This window comes from Panthera tigris, chromosome C1, assembly GCF_018350195.1.
Source record: "Panthera tigris isolate Pti1 chromosome C1, P.tigris_Pti1_mat1.1, whole genome shotgun sequence".
Classification (NCBI taxonomy): Eukaryota; Metazoa; Chordata; class Mammalia; order Carnivora; family Felidae; genus Panthera; species Panthera tigris.
Window position 1 is genome coordinate 111290880 of NC_056667.1, and position 18106 is coordinate 111308985.

The window sequence follows — 18106 nt, forward strand, 5'->3', positions numbered from 1 at the left end:
CTATTAAGTTGGTTCTTAGCAAATGAAACTCTTTAAAGGCAAAATTCACCTCATTTGAGTTTTGACCCAGAAGTTCAACAACAATCACAAAGTCCACAGTCTTATTGGCAAAACTGATATGCAGTGTCTCTAAGTCACTATGCTCAAGGTTAAGAGTGATGCATATTCCATTTTTACATTTTACTGGAATTTTACATGTTCAGTTCATGATTTTAAATCTCTAGATTTTCATTCCTCCAAACTGTTTGAAGACACAGTGTGCCACACACTTTAGACTTCTGTTTCTCCCTCTATTTTCTTCAAACAGAAACTTTTCTCAAGTGTCTACATGTTCTAGAAGGGGAATTTTTTGGCGGTGACCACTTCTTCAGAATAGTCTGACGCCATCAGGCCTCTGAAGCAAGGGGAGAGGGAAGAGAAAAAAGCTGAAACACAAGGTTCATCTGGTAAGTTTTATGCTAACTATTACAAGCTGGATAGTATAAGAATGTGGCTTTTTTTGGCTCAGAAAGTCTGAGTCTTGGTGTGGAAATGAGTACTAGGCTGTCCCACAGCTTTCTTGCAGTGGGACTGTCCGGGAAGTCTTGACTGGGGAGTATGATTTGTTTACCCATCAGGTGTGTACTTCCATGCGCTCAGTTCATTTTGGGCTTGTTCCAGTTTGTCTTTAGTCTGTTCCAGTTCACCTTTCATTTTTAGGAAAAACAAGTTGACCGCTGGGTCTACCATCGTTGATCTCAGTTGGGTGACGCTAGGCCGCTGGACTTGCTTGAGGTACTGGATTTGAGTAGTAGACTCTGGCATCTCTTGCTCCTTGGTGGCTAGTCACATTACAAGGATGTTTTCCCAATGGGCAGACTCTTGTTGCTTTAGTTTTTCTTCAGATTCCCTTAACCCAGTTACATCATTAGAATTAAGATCTGTGTATTTGCCCTCCAAAGCTTGGACGAGTGCTTCATATTGTTTCCATCTTAGAATTAACTCATCTTGTGAGAGGAAAGACAAAGGGATGGCACCCACCCAGGCCCTACAGGAGGAGCTGTGCCTCAGTGGCATGCCCCCCAGCCTCTGGAATGCTGCAAATTCAGCAGGGGCCGGGGGAGAAGCAATGTTTTGTTTTGTTTTAAATCACAATCCCAGTTGAGGTCCCAGCCAATGCATAGCAACTGCCAGATACCTGAGTAAAGATGCCTCTCGATTATTCAAGCTCCATCTGTTCATTGATCCATGCGAAAAGCCCACATGTTGGGTAACAATAAGTCATTATCTCTATGCCATGTCTGATTCTTAACCCACAGATGCATGAGCATAATAAAATTTTTTGAAAAGATGATCAGTTTGTGGAAGAGTATGGTCAGTCCTGAATGATCATTTCAAATGATTGCCCTGTTGTCGTGACTAAAATAAAAGGTGAAGTTTAAGTAACTTCATGAATTATAGGAAATATGAGGACATTACAAAGGGAAGGTACTGGTCTTTTGGTTTCCCTCCCTGTGCACAAGGCCATCCTGAAATGGTTCTTGCTTGACTCTTTAGCCCCTCCCTGCTACACTCCTATTTACACACCAGCCACACCCACATGGACATCTTGGAGGTTTGCAGATGGAAAGGGCTGGTTCTCACCTGGGGCCTTCGGTTCCTGAGCTCCTCTTGTTTGAAATGTTTTCCTCCTCTTTGTCTCCTTTGCTCATTCCTCCTCAGGTTCCTGATTTCTGAATGTCAGTCAACTCCAGGGCTCAGTATGTGGAGCTGTTCTTTTTGTACACTTACTGCCTATGTGGCTTCACCTTGTATTGGGGCTCAAAATATCATATAAGTGCTAATAACCCACTTTTTTAAAGACAGGGGCTGGCGGAAAACAGCTGAGATTTTGAAGATAATTTTTAGTATGGGGGCTCTTTGAAGAGATGTGGGGGTTAGAGGAACAGGATGCTGTGGCAGCGGGGATTGGTCACGATGGGCCACATTACTCCTGAGGCTGGAGGGAGACAGGGAGTAAGCAGGAGAGCCACTGGCTGAGGGGTGGTGTAGATCTGTGAATGGAGTAGCTCCTGGCATGTGTTGCGGTCAGAGGGAGGCGAAACGAGGGAGCTCAAAGAAATATCCTGATCTCTCCCCTTTCTCCCTATGATTGCTGATTATTTTATTCACTGCTGAATTCAACCAGAAGCCACAGGCCCTGTATTCTGCTTCCCTTATATTCACTCCACTGGGGAAAGTGGGATTCCCTGCCCTAAATAGCACAAGATGGCTGAACACAAGACACCTGACCTTGGACCGGTGAGGTTTATAGCAGTTTAAGACTCACATGTGTTTACAGCAAGGAGAAGGAAGACAGCACCTGAGAAGCAGGGTCGCATAAGGGTTATACTAGAAAATAAAGTGAATAAACAGGGTCTATGGGAGGCAGGCTTTGTAGCAATAACAGGGTGGGTATCCCCTGATTCCCTTGGAAAGATGTGATTGCCTTGTTTAAATAGCTTTGAGGGAAGACAGGAAAACGAAGTCAGGTTGGGGACTGGGTGAAATGCAGCTGGTGCCACTGGTAGAAATATCTGAGCGGGGAGCACCACTGAACATGCAGGGGCACGGGCTGTCACCCCAACAGCAGGCCCCAATCAAGTGAGTTTTAGGCTCAACTCAGAGAGAAAAGATGTTCAAATATTAGTAGTAAATAATGTTAACACTTATATAAATCTAATACTAATGCTAATAAAAATACCCACTTTTCGGCAAATATTTACTAGGCATCTAGACTATGCTAAGCACTGCCCTGTGAACAAAACTAAATCCATGCCCTTATGGAGCTTATATGCAGTGTGTGTTGGGGGGAGGGTAGAGAGAAGAGAAAAATTATAAGCAAAAACTCATAATTAAATGTACTATTCAGTATGTTGTACAGTGTAATATAAATATTGGTGAATGGCTACCGGATGGAACAGTAAAAAGCAGAATAGAGCAGGTAGAGAAAGGGGCATTAGAGTGTGGGAGGCAGTGGGAGCAAATTCTAAATCGGTTGGTCTCTTAGCCTTTGTTACGTGATAAGAGTCATATTTGTCCCACGTTATTTAATTCCAAGGACAATATCCTCATTTAAAAATAGGAAACTGATACTCAAGGGGTTGTAACTCAGAACAGGTGGCACAGCCTTGACGTGATAGGGTCCAGGCTCCAAGGCCCCCAACATCCTTCCCCACACTGTTTTGCTGCCTCAAGATCTCCAGATGAGGGTCTACTCTACCATCTGAACATACATCACAGACATCGCAGATGCTTGATTCGAATCACCTTGTTTCTTGTTCTTTTCCATGACTGGCGAACACCTAAAGTCAATCTGCGTATGATGCCTTTTAAGGAGTTTTCCTTTTATGTAATAGTAAACAAAAAAACCATCAAACATGGCTACTGTTTAGTGGGCCTAATATAAAAAAAAACCTATGAGTTAGATCCTATTTTTCTACATTGCTGAAAAGGAAACTGAGTCTCAGAACAGTATCTTTCCCAAGGTCACACCAGTCCTGTAGATGCCTCTCACACAGATCTGACTCCTTCTCATCTTACCACCACCATTCCCTTGGCTCTTCCAAGTCCTCTCCTGATGTTTCCTTGGTCTACCTGCTTCTGAAACAGACCTCTCTCACCTCTCCTCCACAGAGCCAAACGGGCTTTTTGAAAAGAAAATTTATCCACATCATGCCTCTGCTGAGCATCTTTCAGTAGTCTTGCCGGATATCACTCAAAAGGCTTCCCTCAGACCATTTGGCCTTCAATGACCTGGAACTGGATAACCTTCTGGCTCCTTCTCTGGCCCCAGAAGCAGCCTTTCCTCCCGCTTTAAGGAACTAGGTATAGTTCCCTAAAGTACTGTGCTGCTTCAGGTCTCCATAACTTCACATGTGTTGCTGCCTCTGCCTATTTCTGTCTACTTCTTTGTTTTATTAAGTGCTGCTTACTCTTTGAATTTTTTCTCTTCATTTCAATTTCATCTGATGTCTACTTTCTCATACTTATCTGAGTGACATTACTGGATGCTCTTTCAGTCTGTAGTTTGTGTCTCTATTTTTTCTCATGTTCTTAGTACTATTGATTTATCTGCCTTCCCCTCTGGATTAGGAGTTCTTAGAAGGTAGACAGCAGTGTGTAGTAAGACCTAACATGGTGTGTACTCCAGGGTGGAGGCTTAAGAAATGGTTTCACTAGAGATGGTGTGAACACAAAGAAGTATACCTGGACAAAAGAGCACCTTGTCCCCTTGCTTTGGAATCCTATCAAGCAAATCCCTGCAAAATTGCCTTTATGCTTTCCTGTCTTATTCAGACACTTGGCTACAATCCATCAGAAGCTTTTCATCCATTAAATATAATTATATGCTTTGTTAGAATAGCCAGATGTTAAGCACAGTGTAAAGCAGATGGCATTTCATCCAATTGAAAGGTTATAAAGCTATGTGTGTTGGCAATCAACCACAAGTATTTAAGTGATAGGTGAAGTGGACAGGCCTCTTTGTTAGTAAATTCTGGAATAATGGCTCCTCCCAGGAAAAGGGCACTGGTGAGTTAGGACTGGGGTGAATTCAGCTCCTGAAGAGTAGTAGCAACCTGGTGAATTGTACTATATGCTTGAGATATATTTTTGGTGTGATACATGAAAGTTGCTATCTCAGGAAAGCCCACCATAATATTCCAAAATTTTCAAGGATTTAGACAGAACTTGTTTTGAATGGGATTCCCTCTTGGTCTCAGATGGGGGTGCTAGCATTCACATAAACACCCAGCTTGAAAATATGGAAGTCAATTAGCCATCTGGTCCTTCCCATTTTATCACCCAAATATTTCTTAAATATTCTTCTTATTTCTATGCCTATTACTACTGCTAAAGTACACAGACCCTTACCACCTCTTGGCTGGATTTCCTCCACAAGACTTCCTAATTACTGGCCTCTAATTTCAGGCTTCCACCATCTATTTAATGGCTAGATCCACCAAATATATAACCTATATTTGACCATGTTCTTCTCCTGTTCAGAGGCTTCCAGTGGTTCCCTATCACCCCATGTATTAAGTCCTTTGGCATGATACACATTATTGTTAACTGTCTGCCTAGCCAATCTCTTGACCTACAAATTCTGGCTTGGAAATGTCAGATTATACCATACTGAATTACTCATAGGTGCTTATACTCATCTTTTTGTTTCTTAACTTCATATTGTTGATTCTACTGGGAATTTCCTTTTCATCTTTCTTCCCCCTGGAATAGTTCCATTTACTTAAAAAAGAAAAAAATATATATATCATTTTTCTTATTTAGCCTGTTGATACAATGGATTGCATTATTATTATTTTTTAATGTTTACTCATCCTTCCATACCTAGAATAAGTTTCACTTGGTTGTGGTATATAATTTTGTTTATACTTTGCCAGATTTGATTTGGCAATATTTTGTTGAGGATTTTTGCAAGTATGTTCATAAGACTTTCATATAAATGGAAATTTCATATAAATGCACATGTTTTGGAAGAATGGTCAGCCTTCTTTTGAGACACAAATATGTTGTTGCTATATTGCCAGTGTATTCATTTTTATTATATTTTTAAACACCTAAATTATCTTTCAAAGAGACAATATTTAAGGAAAGTAGTCTTTTTGTCCATGTGTTTAACATTTTTATTGTTCTTCATTCCTTCTTGGAGATGCCTACCCATTTGCCTTCTGTCTAAAAGACTTCCTTAAGTGCAGGTCTGATGGTAGCAAATTTCTTCAGGTTTTGTATATCTGAAAAATTCTTTATTTTTGAAAGAGTATATTTCATTGAGTATAAAATTCTAGGTTGACTTTTTTTCTACTAGTCTTTTAAGAATGTTATTTTACTATCTTCTGGCATGTATATTTCTAGAGAAGTGTGTATCATTCTCATATTTGTTCTCCTGTATGTAGGGTATCTTTTTTTTTCTGGTTGCTTTTAAGCTTTATATTTTTTTCCTGCTGGCTATAAGAAATTTGATTATTATGTGTTTTCCTATAGTTTTCTTCATGTTCTTGGGTTTGGGCTTGTTGAATATCTTGAATTTACAAAGTTAAAATGTTTGTCATTTTGGAAAATTTTTAAACATTATTTTTTAAATATTCTCCTTTTCTCAGAAATTCTAGTTATACATTTTTTTTTGTCCTATTTGAAGTTGTTTATAATTTCTCCTGAAAGATTTATTTTCAGTATCTTTACTCTCAGTGTTTCCCTTTGGATAGTTTTTATTTATATTTAAGACCAATATTCTTTTCTTCTAAAGTGTCTAATGTTTTCATTTCATCCAGTGTACTTTTAATTTTAGATATTACATTTTCATTCCAAGAAATTTGATTTGGATTGTTTTATATTTTCAAGTTTTTATATATTTAAGCATTTCTCTACTTTCTTGAGCATATATAATATAGTTTTATATAACTGGTTTGATATCATTGTCTACTAATTCTATCATCTAATTTTCACATCTATTTCTATTGATTGAATTTTCTCTTCATTATTTCCTGCTTCTTTGCATGCCTGGTAATTTTTATTGGATTACAGACATTGTGAATTTTACATCATTGGTGGCTGGATACTTTTGTTTTGTGTAAATACTATAGAGCTTTGCTCTGAGATGCAGTTATGCAACTTGAAAGGAAGTTAATCCTTTCAAAGCTCACTTTTGAGCTTTGCAATACAGGTTGGGAGTAACCTTTTGTTTAGGGATAATTTGGTACCACTTCTGAAACAATACCCATCTCTACATGACTCTACATGACTTGTGAGGCTTTTTCCCTCTCTCTGGCTGTTAGTTTTTCAAATTGTTGGCCCTTATGAACCCTGGGGATTACTCCTCAGGTCTTTTATACTAGTTATTTTACATGTCCTTGAGTAGTTGCCTTCCATGTATGTGTTGATCAGTATTTAGCTGGGTATTCAAGAAAAATGAAATGGTTTTCTTCTTTTTGGGTTTTTTTTTTTACTCTTTTTAATGTTTTCAGATAGAGATGATGTCAAAATGCTTAAACTAGGCAGTTTTTAACTGTAATTGTCACAAAATGACTAGAATGGCAAAATAATTAGGTTATTATTGAGTTTTGGATGATAGGATTTGCGTGGCCAAAAATTGTGAGCAGGAAATCAATTAGGAAGCTGATGGGGAATTCTTGAACCAAGATAGAGAGTTCTTGAACCAAGATAGAGAGATTGGTTAGAGAGAGAGATTTGAGAGAATCCAAGGATGCGGATCTTATTGAACTTGGTAACTGGGGGTATAAGATGAGGGACTGAAGAAATTGATTAATGGGTTGAGCAACTGTGTTGATAGTATACTAAGTTTCCCCATTACATCATTAGCTAATAATCACACAATTTTATTTCTACATAATCTTGCTCTAATTTTTTAAATTAAAGGCAATACATCCACATGATGCTAAAATGGATTTGTAAAATCTCATAACATGGATAAGCTGTTACTTTCTCGAGTGCTCCTAATTTTTATCCCCTGTCTGATTCTCTAGGGGCAATAACTTTTAAATATGTTTGCCTGAATATCTTCTGATGATTCTTTACACATGTACAAATCATATGTTCGTATGGCTACTTAAGTTATTTTGAATGAATACAAGTCCACTGATTTTTATCCTATTTTGCTCATGCCCCTCTCACTGCCCTCCCCCCATATCTTCCTGTTTCTTTTCTTTTATTATAATTAGGTCCTTCTTAGTTCCCCCACTTCCCCTCTGCAGCTTCAAGCTACATCCCCAGGCATCTAATTCTTCCCACCAATCATATGGAAAGTGTTTCTTGGCTCATTCATTTTTAAGAAAATGTTGATAACATTTTGAGTTTTATTTCTAACATTAATTTAGGTACTAGGTTTTTGTTCCAAGTAACTATTTTAAAATGCAGATGTGGCTATAATATGACGGTTTACTATTATTTTATTATTCTGATTTGTGAGGGAGTTCAATACGTAGGCATTCTCTGTCATCTCTAGTGCATTTAGTAGAGTGGAGTTTTTTTTCTTGTTTTCTAACCCCATCATCTGTCATTAGTATATTACAAAGTTTATCAAGTTCTAATGAGCTCTAGCTATTTTATCATATTCTGCTATCTTTCTGCCAGAGACCTTTCTCTCTCTCACAGACTTCCATATTCCTGTTTTAATTTACATTCATTATTTCTGAGTCTGCTTCATAATGGCCTTCCTGAAACTTCCTTTACTAGCTCTTCTGGGTTAAATCCATCCTTTCATGGATTACACATGTATCTGATTATTTCTGTAGTCTCTTGTTTTGCTGGAGTACTTCCTCAAGTAACTTTCCAATCAAGAATAGGAATAAAATTTCTGAATTTTTGAATGTATGTATATGCTGTATTCACCAAGTATGCTATACTGATTATTTAGCTAAGTATAGAAAGCTATGATAAAAATTATTTTTACTCTGATCACTTAAATCACTGCTATCTTATAACATCCAGTATTTCTGATAATAAGTCTGATGCCAGTAGGATTGTTTCTCCTTGATAGGAATTTTTTTTCCCTTCTTCCAGGAGCTTTGTTCATTGTGTTTGAGAAATTTGTAATGATATGTCTAAATTAAAAAAAAAATAGTTCTTTTTTGGGAACTCTATAAATAAACTTTTTAATGGGAAGTCTCATGACCTTGTTCACCTCTGTTACTCAGAAGTTGGAATTCCTGGGTTGATTGTCCTTGCCTTTGTATTTTGTCTAATATTTTCTTTTTTTTCTTTTTGCAAAAAGCTAGATATCCTTGACTTTATTTTCAAATTATTCCTAATATCTAACAATCATAGTTTGTAAAAATCTTTCAGTTCTCTGATATTCATTTTGTTGTTGTATTTGGATTTTTCCCTAAAAAATACTGATTAGAAGGTGTATTTTGTTATTTATTCATTTACTCATTTACTTTTGTTTCATGATTACTCTGTTTCCTTTAGGGCTGTTGTCCCTGTCTTTACCACCATGTCTTTCCCTCACATTGTAAGCTGTCCACAAATATCCTTTTGTTTAAAAGAATAAAATTAAGGTTTTTAAATTTTTATTTAAAAAAATTTTTTAACGTTAATTTATTTTTGAGACAGAGAGGGACAGAGCATGAACAGAGGAGGGTCAGAGAGAGAGGGAGACACAGAATCTGAAACAGGCTCCAGGCTCTGAGCTGTCAGCACATAAGCCCACACGGGGCTCGAACTCATGGACTGCAAGATCATGACCTGAGCCGAAGTTGGACGCCTAACTGGCTGAGCCACCCAGGCGCCCCTAATGCTTATTTATTTTTGATACAGAGAGACAGAGCATGAGTGGGGGAGGGGTAGAGAGAGAGGGAGACACAGAATCTAAAGCAGGCTCCAGGCCTTGAGCTCTCAGCACAGAGCCCAACTCTGAACTCATGAACCATAAGATCATGACCTGAGCCGAAGTCGGTTGCTTAACCGACTGAGCCACCCAGGCACGCCCCCCTCAAATATCTCTTTATCATATGAAAATATCATATAGAAGATATAAAATCAAGTGTGTTACTCATCATGCCTGGTGTAAGTGGATTGAATTTTTCCCCTAAAAGAAAAAGAGCAAATATTGGGTTAAATAACATCTATGTGCTGTTTATAATTATAAATAAAAATGAAAAAGAACATTTGAAAATGGAAAGGTGGAAGAGTTAACAAACAAATACAAATTAGAAGAAAGTACACGTGGTACTATACATTTTATGTGGGCTATATTTTAAGCTTTTAACACTAAACAGGGTAAAGAGCAATATCACACAATAGGATAACATACATAGACTGTTTAGAACAGAGCCTAGTGTGCTCAGTATTCTTATGTTATAATGTTATGTTATGTTGTTATGTTATATTGTTATATTATGCTATTTTATGTTATGTAAAGGAATTATCATAACTTTTTGTGTGCTAAAGAGTTCATAGATAAACTTTCACCAATTTGTTTTGAAAATCTAAAGAGATATTGATCAACATACAATAATTATTGTGAAGGATTTCCATATACCCATTAAGAAAGTTAAAGAAGTATAAATTATAATTAGGGTTTTCTCATATGGGCGTTTTGAATCGAAACTGCTTCCCAAAACTCTTCGTAAACTGGTAGAGTTTGAACACTAAACTTCTCTGCCTCTTGGCAGGGGAGAAATAATTTGGTAAGTAGAAGATAAGATTTGAAAAAGAAGTAAAAACTATGCAGGTAGAAGGAGAAAATGTTTTCCTTAGACTATAAGAAGGCGAGAGGCAAGGAGTGGAGCTAAGGGAGGGATGGAGGGCAGTACCAGCAAGGGCCTTGAAGTCTTTCCTGAGACAGTTGTTGCAGATGAGAGAAGGCCCTCTACCCAGGAAGGTTTCATGGTTGGAAGGGTTACTGTTAAAGGCATTATTCCAAGAAGCCATGTGGTGGCTGAATTATTTCTCATAATCTGCCAAACTTTGTCCTGTGTGATGTCTTCCCATCACCTCTACTTAGGGACCTGGACCATTCTTTCTTTGGCACCATATGTTTACTTCGTCAACACCAACGACCTCATCCACGACTACCTGGGGGAAATGGTACCTCCCTTTGCTGCCAGACCCAAGTGGGATGTGTGTGTCTGTGTGTGTCTGTGTGTGTGTATTTTGGAGCATCACAGTTGACTTATGAAATTTAGGAGAAGCTGCTGAACAACTTCACTTGGGTGGGCTTGTAGACCCAAGCTTAGAACCCAATGAGTGAGGGAATTGTTAATGCAAATTCTATTGCCTACTCTGTGCCATTTACTAAGTGTAACCACAGGACAGTTTCATAAGCACTCTGTCTGAATTTCCTTGTGCATAAAATAGGAATAATGATTTCTACTTCTCAGGGTTGTCATGGGAATAATACGTGGAATAATATATATTGTGTTTCTTATAGCCTGTCTGGAACTTGAGAGATGATCAATAAATTATAGACATTATTATACTAAAAGTTCTTAGTTTTAAATACCCTGCTTAATCTTCATCAGATTTATTCTGATTTCTCTTTAAGTACTAAGGACATAGACTATCATCTCTTTCCACAATGATGGTAATAGGTTAAATTTATCTTTCTATAGGAATGTTCTTGTGCTTTATTGTTAGTAAGAAAGCCAGCCATTTTTTTTTTTTTTGGCTCAAGTTTTATTGAGTGTTCCAGTCTGGTACTTTCAAAATCCAGTGTTTACCTAACTGTATTCTCCAAAATGCAGTCCCACATGATAGACCTTAGAAAAATTATCTTCATGGTCAATGGGTATGAATAATTTGTATGCCGTATATGACACTTTCCTTTATCCTGCTCTTCTGCAGAGGCTCTGAACATGTAAATATATTAAAGACAAAACTTTGCTTCGTCCAAAAGTTTTAAAACGACTTCGAATATAGAGCTAATTTTCCTCCATGAAATATCTAGTAACATTCTAAGGACGCATTGTTCCATGGATCACATTTTGGGAAATGCATCACTAAATAAAGCTAATGTTTTCAATATGTTCACTGGCAGCATTAGAGTCAGAAAGCAAGGAGTTGTGCTTTGGGTAGTGACTGTCACTAGCCAATACTTTCAGCTTCATGGAAGGATCTGTCACTGTTGATCTAGACTGCTTTGATATCTTGCTCTTTAAGATGATTGATGCATGAAATGATTTCACATTACCCTGCATTAGCAAAGATTTGTTCTGACATTCCACTGGGAGTCAATCAGAAATCCAATTTGAAGTTAAGTCAATAAACTCCTGGTTCCTCACTATCTCTTATTTATTAATAGTATTAATGGGATCCAAAAGCCTTTCTTGTTCTTTTCAAATCCTGACAATATAAAGTTGTACATCTTATCTATAAGATCCCACTCTTTTCTAAGTATATTGCCTCACATATAATGCTCACATAATTCTATGGTAGTATCCAATTTAACAGACAAAGAAACAAAGGCTAAGAGGGTTTTCAAAGCTTATTTATTCTCAAATAGCAAGTAGAGCCATAATTCAAATGTACATATTTCTGACCCAATCGTAATATACTATTTTCCACTCCACACCATATCCTTTTAGAAAACCATATCTGCTCACCTTTATTGGGTAAATACAAACATGCTGTGCAACAAACTACGCAAACACTAAGTAATTTAAAAGAAACAATTATCCTCATAGATAAATTGGCTAATCTAGCTTGCACTTTGCTCTGTGAGTCTATTGCCCTTTGAAAAGGCCAGCAGACTAGCTGGGGCAAATTCTTTTTATGGTAATGGCAGAGATCCAAGAAAGTAAGAAAATCACAAATATGCTTTACAAGCTTTGATCACTTCATGTTCAATAACATTCTATTGGCTGAAGCAAGTCACATAGCCAAACCCAGAGCCAAGGAACAGGAGGTTATACTCTGCTTTAATAATAGAAAGAACTAGAAAGCCACATGTCCTGCAGTACAGTATGTTCACAGGTTTGGGGGACTAGGATGTGAACATCCTTGGGGTCTTCATTCTGCCACAGTGTGCCATATATATGACATTCTAATAGGTGTTTAGTGGTATTTCACTGTGGTTTTAATTGTATCTCCCTAATCATTAATTATGTTGATCATCTTTGTGTGTGTTATTTGGAATATATAGATTTTCTCTGGTGAAGTATCTGTTTAAACTTTTGCCAATTACATATATTAGGTCTACACTTTCCTTATTATTGAGTTTTGAGAAGTATTTATATAGTGTGGATACAAGTCATTTGTTGGATGTATGAAGTGAAAATATTTTTTCAGCTATGTGGCCTGCTATTTTCATTCTCTTAAGGATATCTTTCAAACATCAGAAATTCTTAATTTCAATGACATGCAATTGATGAATTTTTAATCATGCTTTCAGCATAGTATTAACAAACTTTTGCCCAACTCAAGTTCATGAAAGTTGTCTCTGATGTTCTTTGTTTGTTTTTCCTCATGTATTTATAAATATTTATTTAATACCTGGGCATAATGTGGAACTCCTTGAAAAAAGAATGCACGTGAATATAGTGTTCATATGCTAGTGATGAAGATAGATACCAAAGAAATAATTACACACACAATTATGTTATTACAGGTATGATAGGCACTGTGAAGATAGAATTGCATAGATTCAGAAGAAAAGCCTTGTCTGGAGTATCAGGAAAGACTTCTTGAAGGAAGTGGTATAGATGGGAAAAGGGCAATGGTTTTTAAACTATTTTGCAACATGAGCTACATAAAGTAAACACATTCTTCTATATGGAGTAGTTTGATTTTTTTTCTCCCAACTGGAAGAAACAAATTTAATGAATGGAGAAGATTTTCTCACTTCTAGGTTTTCCTTCCATAATATATTTTTATTTATTTTTATCTATTTATTTATTTTATTTAAATCCAAGCTAGTTAACATATAGTGTAATAATGGTTTCAGAGGTAGAATTTGGTGATTCATCACTTACATATAACACCCAGTGCTCATCCAAACAAGTGCTTTCCTTAATGCCCATCACCCATTTAGACCACACCCACCCAACACCCTTCCAGCAACTCTCAGTTTGTTATCTGTATTTAAGAGTCTCTTATGGCTTGCCTCTCTCTCTGTTTTTATTATTTTTCCTTCCCTTCCCCACAGAGAAGGAAATAATCAACAAAGCTAAAAGGCAACCAATGGAATGGGAGAAGATATTTGCAAAGAATATATTGGATTCTTTGGGGTTAGCATCCAAAATCTATAAGGAACTTATCAAACTCAACAGTGAATAAGTAAATAATCCAGTGAAGAAATGAGCAAAAGATGTGAACATCTTTCCAAAAAAGACATCCAGATGGCTAACAGACACATGAAAAAATGTTCAACATCACTCATTAGCAGGGAAATACAAATCAGAACCACGATGAGATACCACCTCACACACACCTGTCAGAATGGCTAAAATGAACAACTCAGGAAACAACAGATGTTGGTGAGGATGTGGAGAAAAGGGAACACTTTTGCACTATTGGTGGGAATACAAACTGATAGCCCCTGGGGAGAATGGTATGGTGGTTCCTCAAAAAGTTAAAAATGGAGCTACCCTATGACCCAGCAATTGTACTACTAGGTATTTATCCAAAGGATACAAAAACACTGATTTGAAGGGGCACATGAACCCTGATATTTATAGCAGCACTATTGACAATAGCCAAATTATGGAAAGAGCCCAAATGTCCATCGACTGATGAATGGATAAAGAAGATGTGGTATATATATATATATATATATATATATATATATATAACGGAATATTACTCAGTGATCCAAAAGAATGAAATCTTGCCATTTCCAACAATGTGGATGGAACTAGAATGTATTATGTGAAGTGAAATATGTCAGTCAGAGAAAGACAAATATATAATTTCACTCATATGTAGAATTTAAGAAGCAGAACAGATGAACATCGGGGAAGCAAAGGAAAGGAAAATGTGATGTTTTATTTTAGAAGTTTCACAGTTTTAGGGGCGCCTGGGTGGCTCAGTCGGCTGAGCGTCAGACTTAGGGTCAGGTCATGACCTCACAGGTTCGTGAGTTAGAGCCAGGCATCTGGCTCTGTGCTGACAGCTCAGAGCCTGGAGCCTACTTCAGATTCTTTGTCTCCCTCTTTCTCTGCCCCTCCCCTGCTCACGCTCTATCTCTCTCTATCTCTCAAAAATAAATAAATGTTAAAAAAATTTAAACAAAAATTTTTCTTTCTTCATTAAGTCATCTTCATCTCTGTCAAAAATCAATTCACAATAGAAATGTGAGTCAGTTTTTGAGCAGTCTATTCCATTCTATTTTTCCCCAATAATATGTTTTTTACTGTAGTTTTACCTTATTAGGTAACATGAATATTCCAACTTTCTTTTTTAGAATACTTTTGGCTATTCTACTTTCTTTTCTTGTCAATAAGAATCATAGATTCAACTTTTCAGTCATGTACTGAATCATATATAGAATGTTGATATTTTGACTCTGTTTCCTGGGACCTTAGTTCCAGTAAAGTTTTAGATTCTTGGGAAATTTCTACATAGACAATTATGCAATATATGCATAGAAACAGTTTTGCTTCTTTCTTTGCATCTTTCATTTCTTTTTGTTGATTTATTGGACCAAACAATACCTTTGATGCAATATTAAATAAAAAAATACATCCTTGGGCTGTTCTCAATTTTATAAGGAAAGAAGTCAATCCTCCACTATTAAATATGAAATTAACTGTAGTGTTAATTTTTTTTTTTTTGCCTGTGTCATTAGCTTGAGAAAGTTTTCTTCTATTCCTAAATCCCAGTCTTCTGGAAGATTTTTGTTTGTTTGTTTTGCTTTTTTCTAAATGGATATTGAATGTTGTCAAAGTCTTCTTTTTCACATAAAAGGCTTCTTTGTCTATTGATAGAATGAATTATATTGATTGAACTTTGCATGTTGAACCACCCTTAAATTTTTGGAATAAATCACATTTGGTAACAATGTATCATCTGTTTAATGAAATGTTGGAATTGATTTGCTAGTATATTGTTGAGGATTTTGCATCTATGTTCATGTGGGATATTGCTTTTTAGTTTTTTCTTACAATTCCATTATGTTGTGTCACAGTAACACTTGCACTAATAAAATATACTAAGAAGTGGTATTCATTTTTTATGTTCTAAAAATAGTTGCATAAAATTGGTATTATTGCCTTCTTAAGAATGTGGTAAAATTCAATGGTGAAACCATCTGGGCCTGGAGTTTTCTTTCTGGAATGTTTTTATGACAAGCTTAATTTCTTTAATATATATTTTGCTATCCAATTCATCTATGCTTTCCTGAGTAACTACAATATTTGAGGGCACTTTTCAGATTCATCTAATGAGTCAAATTTATGAGCACAGAATTCGAGTATTTCCTAATTATCCTTTTAAAAGTCTGTAGAATGTGCAATGATGCAGTGAGGGATGTGTTCTTTTCATTCACGTTTGAAATTTGTGTGTGTGTGTGTGTGTGTGTGTGTGTGTGTGTGTGTGTTTAATTGGCTAGTCTGGCTAGTGATTTATCATTTTTTATTCATTTTTTTAAAGCTCCAATTTCTCATTTTATTATCTATTTTTTTGGAGGGGAGGTCTCAACTTATTGATTTCTACTAATATTATTTTTTAAGTTTATTTAATCTAAGAGAGAGGGGGAGAGTACGTGCACATGTGTGCATTAGCAGGGGAGGGGTAGAGACGGAGAGAGAGAGAGAGAGAGAGACAGAGAGAGAGAATCCCAAGCAGGCTCTGCATTGTCAGCATGGAACCTGAGGAGTGGCTCCATCCCAAGAGCCATGAGATCATGACCTGAGCAAAAACCAAGTGTTGGACACTCAACCCCTGGGCCACCCAGGTGCCCCTCTGCTAATGTTATTATTTAATTTCTTCTGTTTACTTTGGGTTTAATTTGAGTTTTAGAAAAACATTTTCTAAGGTACTTTGATTATTGGTTTGAGATTTTACTTCTTTATAACTTAATGTTATAAATTTTCCTGTAAACACTGTTTAGCTACATTCAACAGGGTAAAATTTTTGATATGTCTTGCATTTTCCTTTTCATAAACTTTTCATTTCAAATGATTTTCTCATTTTCCTTGAGATTTCTTCTTTACCCATTAGCTATTTAGAAATGTGTTATTTAATTTACAAATATTTAGGGATTTTCCAGATATCTTGATTTCTTCTCTAATTCTGTTGTCATCCAGGAACATACTCTACACAATCTGAATTTCTTGTAAATTCAAAAATTTAAGGTTTATTTTTTTGAGACAAAATTAGAGAATACATTTTGTATTGTAAATTTTTTTTTTCCATATGCATTTGAAAAAAATGTGAATTCTGTTGTTTTGGGGTAAAATGTTCTATAAATATCAGTTCCAGTTAATTAGTGACACTACTCAGGTCATCTGTATTCTTACATTCTATGTACTTTTTCTGTAACTTTCTGAGAGGTAAGTATTGGATATTTGCTAATATTTGAGGATTGTTTGTGTCTTCTTTCAGATATATCATTTTTTGCTTAATTTATATTGGAATCTCTTTTTAAGTGTGTAAGCATTTAGGATTTTTGTGTCCTCTTTGACAATTGACCTTTCTATCATTATATGATGTTCCTTTTTATTTTTGTTGGTATTCTTTTTTAAGTGCACTTTTATAAATATTAATATACCTTATCCAACTTTCTCCTGGTTACTGTTTATATGGTATCCGTGTTTTCGTACTTTCACTTTTTTTTAAAATTTTTTTTAATGTTTATTTATTTTTGAGGCAGAGAGAGACAGAGCATGAATGGGGGAGGGGCAGAGAGAGAGGGAGACACAGAATCAGAAGCAGGCTCCAGGCTCTGAGCCATCAGCCCAGAGCCTGACGCGGGGCTCGAACTCACGAACTGTGAGATCGTGACCTGAGCTGAAGTAGGACGCTCAACCGACTGAGCCACCCAGGCGCCCCATGTTCTTTCACTTTTAACTTAGTTTTGTATTTATATTTGAAGTGTGTTTATTGTAAACAGATGCTCTTTTCTTAATTCAACTCATCAATATTTGTCTTTATGCTGTGCTTATGCCATTGCTATTTAATGTAATTATTGATAATATTAGATGAAAATCTTTTATCTTTTTATATCTTAGTAAGCTATATCATAAGTTAATATCTGTGAGCTATCTTCTATAGTTTCATTGCACTTCATTTTATTTTCCCTTTCTTCTCTTTATTCAGATTAAATGTTCATTTTTAGGATTCCATTTTATCTCTACTATTGGCTTAATGTTTACACTTTTTTTCAAAATTGTTTTAGTGATAACCTTTGTGTTTAATTTTTAACTAATCAGCATATATCTTCAAATAACATTGTATACCTTATCTCTTATAAGCTGTACATTGTACCTTACAATTATTAATTCTCATCATTTGTGCTATTTTTCTCATACATTTTACTTTTACAGATGTTACAATCATATAATACATTGCTACTATTTTGGCTTTAGACAGTTGCTTTTTAAAGCTATTAAAATAAGAAATAAATGAATGTTGTAGTTACCTTCATTGATTTTATTTATAGCACAAAAATCAC

At 36.0% G+C, this 18106-nt stretch overlaps 1 pseudogene; it reads right to left on the reverse strand.

Moving 5' to 3' along the window:
* Positions 1-333: 333 nt before the first annotated feature.
* On the reverse strand, positions 334-1056 carry LOC107180625 (annotated as a pseudogene).
* Positions 1057-18106: the final 17050 nt, after the last annotated feature.